The sequence below is a fragment of the Thamnophis sirtalis genome, unplaced genomic scaffold (genome assembly GCF_051295495.1).
Source record: "Thamnophis sirtalis isolate CommonGarterSnake01/CBP01778 unplaced genomic scaffold, rThaSir2_p1.2 scaffold_2, whole genome shotgun sequence".
NCBI lineage: Eukaryota > Metazoa > Chordata > Lepidosauria > Squamata > Natricidae > Thamnophis > Thamnophis sirtalis.
Genome location: NW_028261382.1, coordinates 25,450,497 through 25,462,625, shown reverse-complemented (window position 1 = coordinate 25,462,625; position 12,129 = coordinate 25,450,497).

The following is a 12,129-nucleotide window of genomic DNA, read 5'->3' as shown; positions in this document are numbered from 1 at the left end:
ACTTTTCCCTTCCACATAACTTTCTTTTAATGTGCTTTGATACAGCACTTTGGGAACATCCAACTTCTTTTGCAATTACCTTTTGAGGCTTTCCCTTCTTATGGAAGGTGTCAATGATGGTTTTCTGCACAACTGTCAGGTCAGCAGTCTTTCCCATGATTGTGATTCCTACTGAACCAGACTGAGAGACCATTTAAAGTCTCAGGAACCCTTTGCAGGTGTTATGGCTTAATTAGCTGATTAGAGTGAGACACTTTGAACCTTTTCACAATATTCTAATTTTCTGAAATTGTGGATTTGGGGTTTTCATGAGCTGTAAGCCATAATCATCACAATTATGACAAATCACAGCTTGAACTATCTTGCTTTACATGTAATGAATCTATCTCATATATTAGTTTCATTTTTTAAGTTGCATTACTGAAATAAATGAACTTTTGCATGATATTCTATTTTTTTGAATTTCACCTGTATATTGAGTGGGGGGGGTGGGATTTGGCCAGAAGGAACAGACCCTTCCCTGAGCCAGCTCCGTGCCTTGCAAAGGTCATGTCAGTCCGGCCCAGCTTCCTCCCTAGGAAAGAATGAACTTTGGCTCCACAGGTGTTAGAGAAAAGGTACTTTTACTAGAAATGCTAAGTACAGCAGGGGCCGAGGCAAGCTCTGAAGAAAACTGTGCAAAAATCATATATTGAAAGCAAACCCCAATGACCAGAGCCCTCCCCCTGGGAGATTAGTCCAATCAGGTTCCATTCCGATGTGTTGGGAACCTGAGACACTGCTGTATCTTCCTTCCCCAGAGCCTACATCCTTGAAAGCATGAAGATGGCTCAGTTTGGCATCTCTGGTTGCTTCTTAGTGTCCATACTCCCCAATTTCCCACCACATTCTTTCATACCTCCAGCACCAGTGGTGGGATTCAAAAATTTTTACTACCGGTTCTGTGGGCGTGGCTTTGTGGGCGTGGCAGGGGAAGGATACTGTAAAATCCCCATTCCCTCCCCACTCTCAAAATTTCCGCTACTGGTTCTCCAGAACCTGACAGAACTGGCTGAATACCACCTCTGTCCAGCACTCTTCCTCTTCCGAATAGCCCCCCTGCCAGTAATGGCAGTTCCTAGTTAGTTTCAAAGAAAGCGAAGGTGGCAGCTGACAGGCCAGCCGATTCCCAAATCCTGGGAGAGGCTCTCCAAACAGTGGGTAGCCAATAGGATAGGAATGGGAATAGGGGTGGAGTAGAGCAGAGCAGAGCAGAATAGCAGAGTTAGAAGGGACTTTGGAGGTCTTCTAGTCCAACCCCTGCCTATACTGTTTCAGACAAACGTCTATCCAACATCTTCTTAAAAACTTCCAGTGTTGGAGCATTCACAACTTCTGGAGGCAAGTTGTTCCACTGATTAATTGTTCTAATTGTCAGGAAATTTCTTCTTAGTTCGAGGTTGCTTCTCTCCTTGATTAGTTTCTACCCATTGTTCTTGTCCTGCCCTCAGGTGCCTTGGAAAATAGTTGGACTGCCTCTTCTTTGTGGCAGCCCCTGAGATACTGGAAGACTGTTATCCTGTCTTCCCTGTTCCTTCTTTTCATCAGATTAGACATACCCAATTTCAGCAACCATTCTTTACATGTTTTAGCCTCCAGTCCCCTAATCCTCTTGGTTGCTCTTCTCTGTTCTAGCGAAGGCTCCTCTCCCCATCCAGCTCCCAGCTGATGATCCTACATAGCCAAATGCAAGCTAGAAACAGAGTAAGCAGCAAGTAAGTTCCTGAGGCGATTGACATGATTCTCCAAAATATTCCCACTCATTTCTTGCTCTTCCAGTGGAATACATTTTGTTGCATTATTGTTATTCACCGTCTGATTCTTTTGGCTGAATGGTGATTCCATTCCAAAACCTCCAAGGCCAGATGAGCCCCAGGAGGGAGCCTGGGTGGAAGTGACGGAGGCAGGGCACACGGGGGAAGATTATTAATGTCAGAGTTCCTAATCCAGCCTAGAATGTTTTCCTTGTGTTGTTGCCCTTGTGAACGTTGTTTTTGCTTTCATCTCTGCAGGAATGACTAACAAATATTATACCAGGCGGAAATTAGTTTTAGAAGTCCAAGAAATGCTGTAATGCAGCCATGAGGCACGGAATGTCAATCGAAAAGGATGAAATGTGAAGCTAACCCAAACGTAACTAATGATAAAAACATCCAGGAGGTTTTCTATATTTGGTCTGAATCTTATTCCAAAAGAGAATGTATAGGTTTGAGGTAAAACATGGATATGCCTGCCCCTAAAACAAGCAAATTCTGTTTCCACGTCGTTTCCTCACATTGACACTCAAAAGGGGTAGCTGAAAAGGCAGAAGTGGGGAGGGGGGGGGAGAAATCTGCGTAGCAAGTTATTGTAATCATTTGTCAGAAAACATGGGGAATATTTGCAGAATTTGTGTGTGTACAAATTCTGCAAATTCAGTGGTGGGTTTCAAAAAATTTTAGAACCTCTTTTGTAGGTGTGGCCTGCTTTGTGGGAGTGGCTTTCTGGCCATGTGACTGATGGGAGTGGCTTTCTGGCCATGTGTATGGGTGGAAGTGGCTTGCCAGCTATGTGACTGGGTGGGCGTGGCCAACTTGTAAAATGTGGTGAAACTCACTTAACAACACTCTTGCTTAGCAACCAAAATGTTGGCTCAGGAACTCTGGCATTTGAAGCACGCAAGTCTTAAAGCTGTCAAGTTACAAGACCCTTGCACCCCTAACCCTTTAGGGGAAAAAACCTCAGGGGTGTTCAAACTTGACAGCTTTAAGACTTGTGGACTTCAACTCCCAGAATTCCTCCTCTCACTCTTCATCTTGATGATGTGCGGACGGGTGGGTGAGTGGGAGAGCTGGAACCGGTTCTAAACGGCACTGTAGATTTGTGGAACCTCTTCTATAGAAGAGGTTAGAACTGGCAGGAACCCACCCCTGGTACAATTCCTTGGCTTCATCCCTGGAGGCTTTCAAGAAGAGATTGGACTGCCATTTGTCAGAAATGGTGTAGGATCTCCTCCTTGGGCTGGGGGGGACGACCCCTGGATTAGATCAGTGGTGGGTTCCTCCTGGTTCACAGTGGTTTGGCAGCCTGGATCGCTGGATCCAACAGCAAACCAGCCCTGGCCCGCCCCCAAACTGGTTCTCCCAGCGCCGCCATCTTGTTTTTTGGTTTTGTGCAGGCGCAGAACAATTTTTTTAAAAGTAATCTTTATTGGTTATACATTTTTTTAAAAAGTGAAACATACAAATACAAATACAATTTTAAACATACAACCCCCCCTCCGCCCCCCCCCGGCAGTGACAGTCATTCACGGCCCAACTTTTTTTTTTCCTTCCTCATTGTTTAGTCTCTAAGCCACATCTTCTCGTTACAAAATTCAGGGATCTATTAAATACCCATGTTCACTTTTAGTTCCCATTGTTAACAACTGCTATTTGACTTTCCCCGTTTTAAGTCCCTGTTGTTCTCCTTGTCGCCCACATATACCATAGGTTCCAGCTAAGATAATGTTCCATATGAAGCCCTATGAAGCGGTATATAAGTCGAACTGCTATTGCTATGTTCTGTTTCTCCTTTGTCCCTCAGCCAACCCGTCATTCTGTCCATTTCTGCTCATTCATAGATCTTTTTAATTATGGCATCTTCCGACGGTATGGTAGTAAATTTCCAAAATTGTGCATAAGTTATTCTTGCGGCCACAATTATATGTAGGCTCAAACGCCATATTGATTTACTCATGTTTTCTGGTTTTATGCTTAATAAAAAATTCTTAGGTTTCCATTCCATGCTTGCCCCAGTAACCTCTTTAAGCCATTTTTGAATCCTTCTCCAGTATTTTGTGGCCTCAGTACAAGACCACCAAATATGGTAGAATGTGCCATCCCTTCTTCCACATTTCCAACACAGTGGAGATAACCCAGGAAACATTTTGGCTAACTTCGTTGGGGGGAAGTGCCATCTATAAACCATCTTGTATACGTTTTCTTTAAATGCTGTAGATATTGTAAGTTTAATAGTCTTACTCCATAGATCCCACCATTTGCCCATTTCAATCTCATAGCCAAAGTTTCTCTCCCATGCTATTAGAAGGCTTTTATCCATCTCTTCTTTAACATCTTGACAGGTCAAAAATTGATAAATCTTCGATAACATTTTCTTATCTCCACCAAACAAAATCTTATCTAGCCCCTGAGGGTTTGGGTAGATCCCAAACCGTACCCTATCGCTTTTAAACCTGTTTCTAACCTGTAAATATTCCCACCATTCCAGATTCCTGCCCTGCTGCTCTAATTCCATCTTAGTTTTCATGTTGCCATCTTCTGTCATAATGTCTTTATATGTTATGTTTCTTCTCCAATTAAATACACTGGGATGCATTAAGGCCTCTAACGGTGCCAACCAGCACGGAACTCTAAGATAGTATTTTTTCCTCATCTTTTCCCAGACCCCCATCAAAATCTTCCAAATATAATGTCCCATGAAGTACCTATGGGGGATATCTCTTTCTTGCCAGAGGGAGGCATGCCATCCCTGGGGGAGGTCATGTCCCTCTATAGCCAATAGGTGTCTTCTACTCAACGTCACCCAATCCTTCACCCATGTCATAATTGCTGCATTATAATATGCTTCCCAGTTGGGTACTCCAAAGCCTCGCAGTTCTTTACGTTTTTGCAACATTTGGGCTTTAATTCGTGCTTTCTTGCCTTGCCATATAAATCGAGCCACTATTGTCTCCAAAGATTTTTTTAAAAAATTGTCCAATTTAGTTGGTGCCGTTTGAAACAGAAACAAAAATTTCGGTAATACATGTGTCTTAACTGTCGCAATCCTGCCCATCAAAGACAGTTGTTTACCACTCCAATTAGTCATATCCTTAGATACCTGTTGTAGCAATTTCATATAGTTATCTACCTTGATAGAGGAACAATTTTAATCACACTGCGCATTCACGCACGGCACGCACACAAGCGAACCAGGAGTCATGCCTGCCAGAACTCACTCCTGGACTAGATGACCTACAAGGTCCCTTCCAATTTTTAATCTAATCTTAATCTAATCTAATCCTTGATATGTTCAGTGGCTTTGGGACAAACATTGCCACTTTTATTTTCATTCTGCGTATTGATCTCCTCAAAAGAAGTGTAGATAATCTTGGATCCTTCCAGCTGTCTTAACTAAGAGAGGTCTGAGAGTTTCCAATCATCGATCTCTGTAATATTGGTAATAATAATAATATAATAGTAAGAGACAGTGAGTTCTAGTCCTGCTTTAAGCATAAGGAAGACTGGGTGACTTTGAGCCAATCACTCCCTGTCAGCTGAACCTACCTCACAAGGTTGTTGTTGTTGTTAGGAAAAAAGAGGGGGGGAGGAATAGCGGGCATGTTCGCTGCCTTGAGTTAGTTCTAAAATAATGGTGGGATTTTTAAAAAACAAATCTAAAATAAATAAAGTAATATATAAAGCAGGCATATCCAGCGTGCAGCCTGTGGATTGCATGCCCCCCTGGACAGCTAGTAATGCAGCCGCATAAGATCATAAACTTTTATTATGTGATTTTAGTGATATTTTTACTGATATATATATATATATATTCAGTACACACATTATATATATATATATATAATCAATACACACACACACACACACACAAACACACACACATACTTGCGCCATCCAAGACCAAATGTAAAATTATAAAACTTGGTTGCTGTCAAATTTATAGAGTTACAGAATCACAAAAGCCAGATTAGAATCCTCTGCAAACTGCAGGGACAATAGTAAAATTACCTCAGGAGCCTCTTCTTTGAAATCACTAGAAATGGGAAAGTTCACCACCTCTACAGGAGTTCCATGGTTGAAGATTTTCCTTAGAAGATTTTCCTTATGTTGAAACAACATATACCTGTTCTAATGAAAAATAGTTCCTGACTATCTTTTCTAGTGCGCCGCCTTATTACCTGAACCCCAATATAATATCCTCCCTTCAGTTTTCCTCCCTCCAGACCGGAGAGCCCAGTTTCTTCAGCCTGGCTTCATGTCTTCTGATAGAAGCCCCAGTTCTATTAATCTGCATGTTGACCTCACACTTGACCAGAATTTCGGTCCTGGTGGGCTTGTAGATCCTGAAGCTGCTCTTTCACCCTTTTGCTTCAGGTGGACCAATAGTTCACCTGGGGTCTCAAAAGACCTAGTGAGGAAAGAATCATTTGATCTACCATTGCAAAATACCCACCTCCTTATCCCAGTTGTCTTCTCACTATTACAACACAAAGTTGTACTGACTCCAACTGGCTTCTAGGCACAATTGTCACCAGATGAATTTACAGATTAACAGAGTTGGAAGGGACCTTGTAGGTCATCTAGTCTAACCCCTCACCCAAGCAGGAGACTGTACACCTTTTCTGACAGATGGCAGTCCAGTCTCTTCTTGAAAGCCTCCAGTGATGAAGCTCCCACAACTTCTGAAGGCAACTTCTGTTCCATGGGTTGATTGTTCTCCCTGTCAGAAAATTCCTCCTTATGTCCAGGTTGAATTTCTTCTTGATCAGTTTCCATCCATTGTTCCTTGTTTGGCCTTTGGGTGCTTTGGAAAACAGCTTGACCCCCTCCTCTCTGGGGCAGCCCCTCAAATATTGGAAGACTACTTTCCTGTCTCCCTTGGTCCTTCTCTTCCCTAGACCATGGCCAGTTCCTGCAACCGTTCATTGCCTGTTTCAGCCTCCAGTCCCCTCATCATCCTGGTTGCTCTTATCTGCACTTTTTCTAGAGTTTCAACATCTTTTTTATAGTGTGATGACCAAAACTGGATGCAGGATTCTAGGTGTGGTCTTACTAAGGCTTTATAGAGTGGTATGAGTACCTCCCTTGATCTTGATTGTATCCCTCTGTTAATGCAACTTAATTCACCTGTAAAGCCCTTCATGATACCTGGTCTGGTTATCTTCAGGACCACCTTTCTTCAGTCATTTTTGAGTGCCCTCCAGTTCACCTCAATTAGCTGTTATCATTTTTTGGGATCACAGAAGTATGTCCTCTCCATCACGATGTCTCTGGAATTATCTCCCACCCACCCCAAAATCCAGACAGATCCCACTTTTCTAGAGTAGTGAGTATTATACTTTTAACTGTTTATTGTACATTTTGTTCTGTCGTGTCGGCTGCCCAGAATGGTTTGGAATGGGCAGTCATAATAAATTAAAATCATCCATCCTAATTTTCATCAAGATCTGCTCCCAGGACAGATTATGGGCTGCTGGGAATTTTTTGGAGTTTCAGATAGCCTCCTTCTAAGGCCGTAAATATTTTATGGATATATCATTGGAATACATAGACTAATAGTGTCATCTGAAATGACTTTCAAGTCAAATTATATGCAAAAGAGTGTAAAAGAATTTTGCAATGGCCAATAACATTCTTCCAGAAGGATTTGGTAATTTTTTTCCAGGGTTTCCTCCAGAAACAGAAACATGTGGATGCAAAACATCTGAAGTTTTTAAATTACTCCATTAACTGCCCATCTTGAACTTTTGTCCTTTTGCAAATTGTTGTAGGATTTTTTTTTCATTTTGCTTTTAAATTATCATTCATTTATAAATTCTTGTTCTGAATTGGGTGTTTTCCTGAAACCCACTGAGGGGTGCTAGAAAAAACTGGTGCTTTGCCAAATATGTCTTAGGAGCCAGTTTGAGAGAGTGGAAGCCCAAGTGGCTTTTTACCACAGAAAGATGTTCTGTATAAATTGGGGGGAGAGGGAAAGGATGTCCCCCCTTGAAGTTAGAATACTGCTAGTCAGGTGTCCTGAGTACCTATGAGGATGTGTGTTCAGACAACCCTCAAAACCAAGGGTGAAATGCTACCGGTTCAGGCCACTTTGCCCGAACCAGTAGTAAAAAATACTTCAAAAAGTTTTTTTTAAGTTCCTACAATCAGCTGTGTGACAATCAGCTGTTCCTGATCGTGTGGGGGGTTCCTGCTTGCCGCAGGGGACATTTTGTGTGACTCCAGCTGCTTTTACATTGTGGGTCAGTTATGCGGCTTTTGTGTTATTTTTGTGTAAAATGTGATAGTTGGTTTTTGAGGTCTCTGTGAGGTTCCTGCTTGTTGCAAGGGACATTTTGTGTGCAGTCCAGCTGCTTTTATATTGTGTGTGAGTCAGTTGTGCAGCCACGCCCAACTGGTCACGTGACCACCAAGCCATGCCCACCAAGCCACACCCACAGGACCGGTATGGGAAATTTTGAATTTCACCACTGCTCAAAGCCCTCATTTATTTCATTTCATTGGTTTCCTAAACAGAATTCTGGGTGATGTCCTGCAGTGGACATCCAGGCTGTTGGGGAAGAGCAAGTTGTCAATTAGGACATCCCCAATTTGATCTTATGGAGGCTGCTACTTGTTCCAGTCCTGCCTCAACAAAGGTGCCCTGCTCCAGGTTACGTATCTTTATGGAGGCTACTAAGCACAGAAGAGGTGGGGGAAAGGTAGTTTTTCCGAAGGGTAGTAACCAAGGCACGGTAAAAAAAAATCTCATGGGGAACCATTGAATGCAGTGGTAGTTTCAGCTTGGAGAAAAAATGACTGTGGGGAGAACATCTCAAGGGCCACCATGTTGGAGATGAGGCTGAATTGTTCAGGTGATGGCAGATGCCAGGACAAGACTTCATGTTTTTAAATTGCAAGGAAGTGTATTTTGCCTAGATTAACAGAGTTGGAAGGGACCTTGTAAGTCATCTAGTTCAACACCCCCCACCCAAGCAGGAGACCCCACACCATTTCTGACAGATGGCAGCCCAGTCTCTTCTTGAAAGTCTCTAGGATGAAGCTCCCACACATCCTGTTCCATGGGTTGATTGTTCTCCCTGTCAGGAAATTCCTCTTTATTTCCAGGTTGAATCTCTCCTTGATCAATTTCCATCCATTGTTCCTTGTCTGGCCTTTGGGTGCCTTGGAAAATAGCTTGACCCCCTCCTCTCTGTGGCAGCTCCTCAAATATTGGAAGATGCTCTCCTGTCTCCCCTGATCCTTCTCTTCACTAGACCAGCCATGCCCAGATCCTGTAACCGTTCATCGTATGTTTGAGCATCCAGTCCCCTCATTATCCTGATTGCTTTTCTCTGCACTCTTTCCAGAGTCTCAACGTCCTTTTTTATAGTGTGGTGACCAAAATTGGATGCAGTACTCTAGGAAGATAGACATCAGGAAGGATCCACCCAGGGGTGGGTTTCTCGACCCGTTCCAACCGGTTCGATTGGAACGGGGCCGGCGGCGTCCTCGTGCACAGGCACGGTGCACGCATGCGTACTAGCGTCTGTGCGATGCTCCAGCTGCTCCTGGAGGATCGCGCAGGCGCTGTATGCGTCCTGCGCATACGTGGAAGCGCAGAACTCGTCAAAACCGGGTAAGGACCGCGGGTGGGTGGGCGAGCCCTTCGCCGTTCCCGGAAGTTACTTACTTCCGGGTTCGCCGACCAACCAGTTCGCAGGGACCGCTGCGAACCGGTTGAAACCCACCCCTGGATCCACCCCTAGAACAGATGGTCAAGGGGAGGGGAGAGGGGGATCTCCTTCCCAGAAGGTGCTGAAGTAAAAGCTGGATGGAGATGCTGTAGAACCGATTCTTGCTCTAGACAAGAGGTTGAACGAGACAGTCTCCAAGGCCTCTTCTATTCGGAGTTTTCACTTCAGAGGCATTGCGCCTGCAGCCTCCATCTTTCACATCAGTGTTTCACCGATGATGAGGTATCCCCCAAAGTGTGCAGGGCCAGGTTATCTGCCAGATGCTATTACCCGTCCTAGCAGGTCAGAAAGGGCATGCCCGCTCTGAGCCCTTTTCTTTAAACATGGACATCTTTTGGGACCTCGGATGTGCAATCTTTCCATGGAACGGCCTCCCCCTTGAAGTTCAGCAGGCCCCCATCCTCCTCACCTTCCCAAAAGCTCTGGAGGCCTGGATTTCCCCCCCAAATCCTGAGTTAGGCTCGGGGGTGGGTTCCTGCCCCCATTACTACTGGTTCGGCACCTGAAAAACTTTGTGTGCTCCATGCACTTAATTTGCACTTAAAACCGTCTGCACGTGTGCAAATTAAAAAAAGGGGGAAATAACATTTTTTCAATGAAGATTGTTCTGTGTATGTGCAGAACAGAAAATCAAGATGGCGCCATCGAGGATAGAACCAGTATGGTCACGTGTCCACCAGAGTTACTACGTATTCAGCCGAACCGTATCATACCGGTAGGAATCCACCTCTGGTTAGGATGAGGGGGACAAGAGGACCTAAAGAAGGACTGGTTGCCTGTGGAGGCTTAAATTGGGTGCCAAGTTTTTAATGCTTATGGTTTTACTAGATCTATTTATTGTGATGTTTTATTATTAGTGTTGTTTCAAGTCTTCATTGGGAGCTGCCTGGAGCTCCATATAAGATGGGCGGCTGCATAAATGGTTTAACTAAATAGACGGACAAACTCCCTTGGCTTTTCCTCAAGCCCCGAAGAGCGAAGCACTCTCGGTAACTGGGGCTTGGCAGAACGAGATCTTTGTGGAACAACGACGTCATCTTTTCCAGCTCCGCTGAAACCGAGGAGCGGATAGGGAGAGGAGAAATCCAGCCACATCTGTCAAAGATTAAAAATGGCCCCAAATCAAGCTGGAAAAGTCATTTGCGAAGCCCTTTCCAAGGGTTGCCTCGCAAAGAGGGAAAGATGAATGAAAAAGGAGAAACGCTGGGACTCCAGATGACAAGAGGCCGGTCCAGGCGGCTGTGGCCGAGAGGATCCCTCTTCTTCAGCCTTGTGGTGGTTGAAGTTTCTCCTCTTGGTCGTCTCCCATCGGAATGACAAGGCACCAGGAGGGTTGACGGTGCACAGCAGAGGCTTGGGAGGGTTTTGTGCAGCAAGAGGCCTCCTTCCCTGTTTTGGAAAGGGGCCCGATACAAGCTGCTCGCTCAGACCCGAGCTCAGAACATGTCAGCTGCTGCTAATAGAGATTAATGAAGCCCCCCCCCCCACTTTCAAGCCAGGATTTGACTCAGATGCCTTGGCCTGCCTGTCCCTGTAGCAGTTCCTCCCCATTTGCTGGACTTAGTTCTCCTAAACCGGTGTGAAACTCAAGGTCTGGGGCCCGGATCTGGCCTGCAGGGTGCTTAGAGCTGGCCTATGGGGCTGGCCTGGAAACAGCAAAGGACTGGCCCACAGTGCCTCTGCCAGACAAGAGGGAGCTCAGGAGAGGCCCCCCCCCCCGCACTCCAGTTTTGCTGGCAGAGGATTGCAGGAGGCAATGTTTGGGCATGATTAATGATGTCGAGCTGGCCACGCCCCCCCTCCAATGTCAAACACAATCCTGATGCAGCCCTCAATGAAATAGAGTTTGATACCCTGTCCTAGAAATATCCATAAAACATGGAGCCCATTCCTGACTTGCGTTGGGCAAAAGATACCACTGATTTCTGCAACCAAGAAGTTCAGTCACTGAGTTCTTGGAGGTCTGGGTTCTTTGGTGATCTTCGGCAGCATTGACAGAGGTTGTCTTGGATCGCTCTGTAATTAATTTTTGGCTTTAAGTCACAATTCAAAAAATGTATTTGACAAGTACAATAGCATACATTTATAAAGTTGTAACTCTTTATTCTATCCCAATAATCCTGAGAAAATAATTACCCCTAGTGAAGGAGACCAGATTTGGTTAAAAAAAATCTTCTTTAATGATTGGAGTTGTTGAAGTTGCCTTTGGCATCTACTCACAAGTGGGACTCCCAAACCGGCCACCAAACCACCCCTTCCCCTTCACTTAGCAAATCTGCAAAGCACAGCTGAGAAATGCAGCTTGCATTTTTTAAAAACTCTTCCTGGAATTCTGCAGATATTTTGCATGAGAAGTCCTAAATTGGCAAAGTTCAGCATATTTATCTTTTGTAATAGTTTTTATTAAAGATTATATTATACAACTAAAACTTCTACAACGACAGAATAAACAAATCTGAGAACTTAAAAATTAAAAAGGACAGAAAAAGTAAGAAAAAAAGATACAAATAGAAAAAGGAACCATCCCCTTCATCCCCAGCAACAATTAAAAATATGTTGCTGTCTTAAATAAAAGGGAAAATCCCTTTATTTCA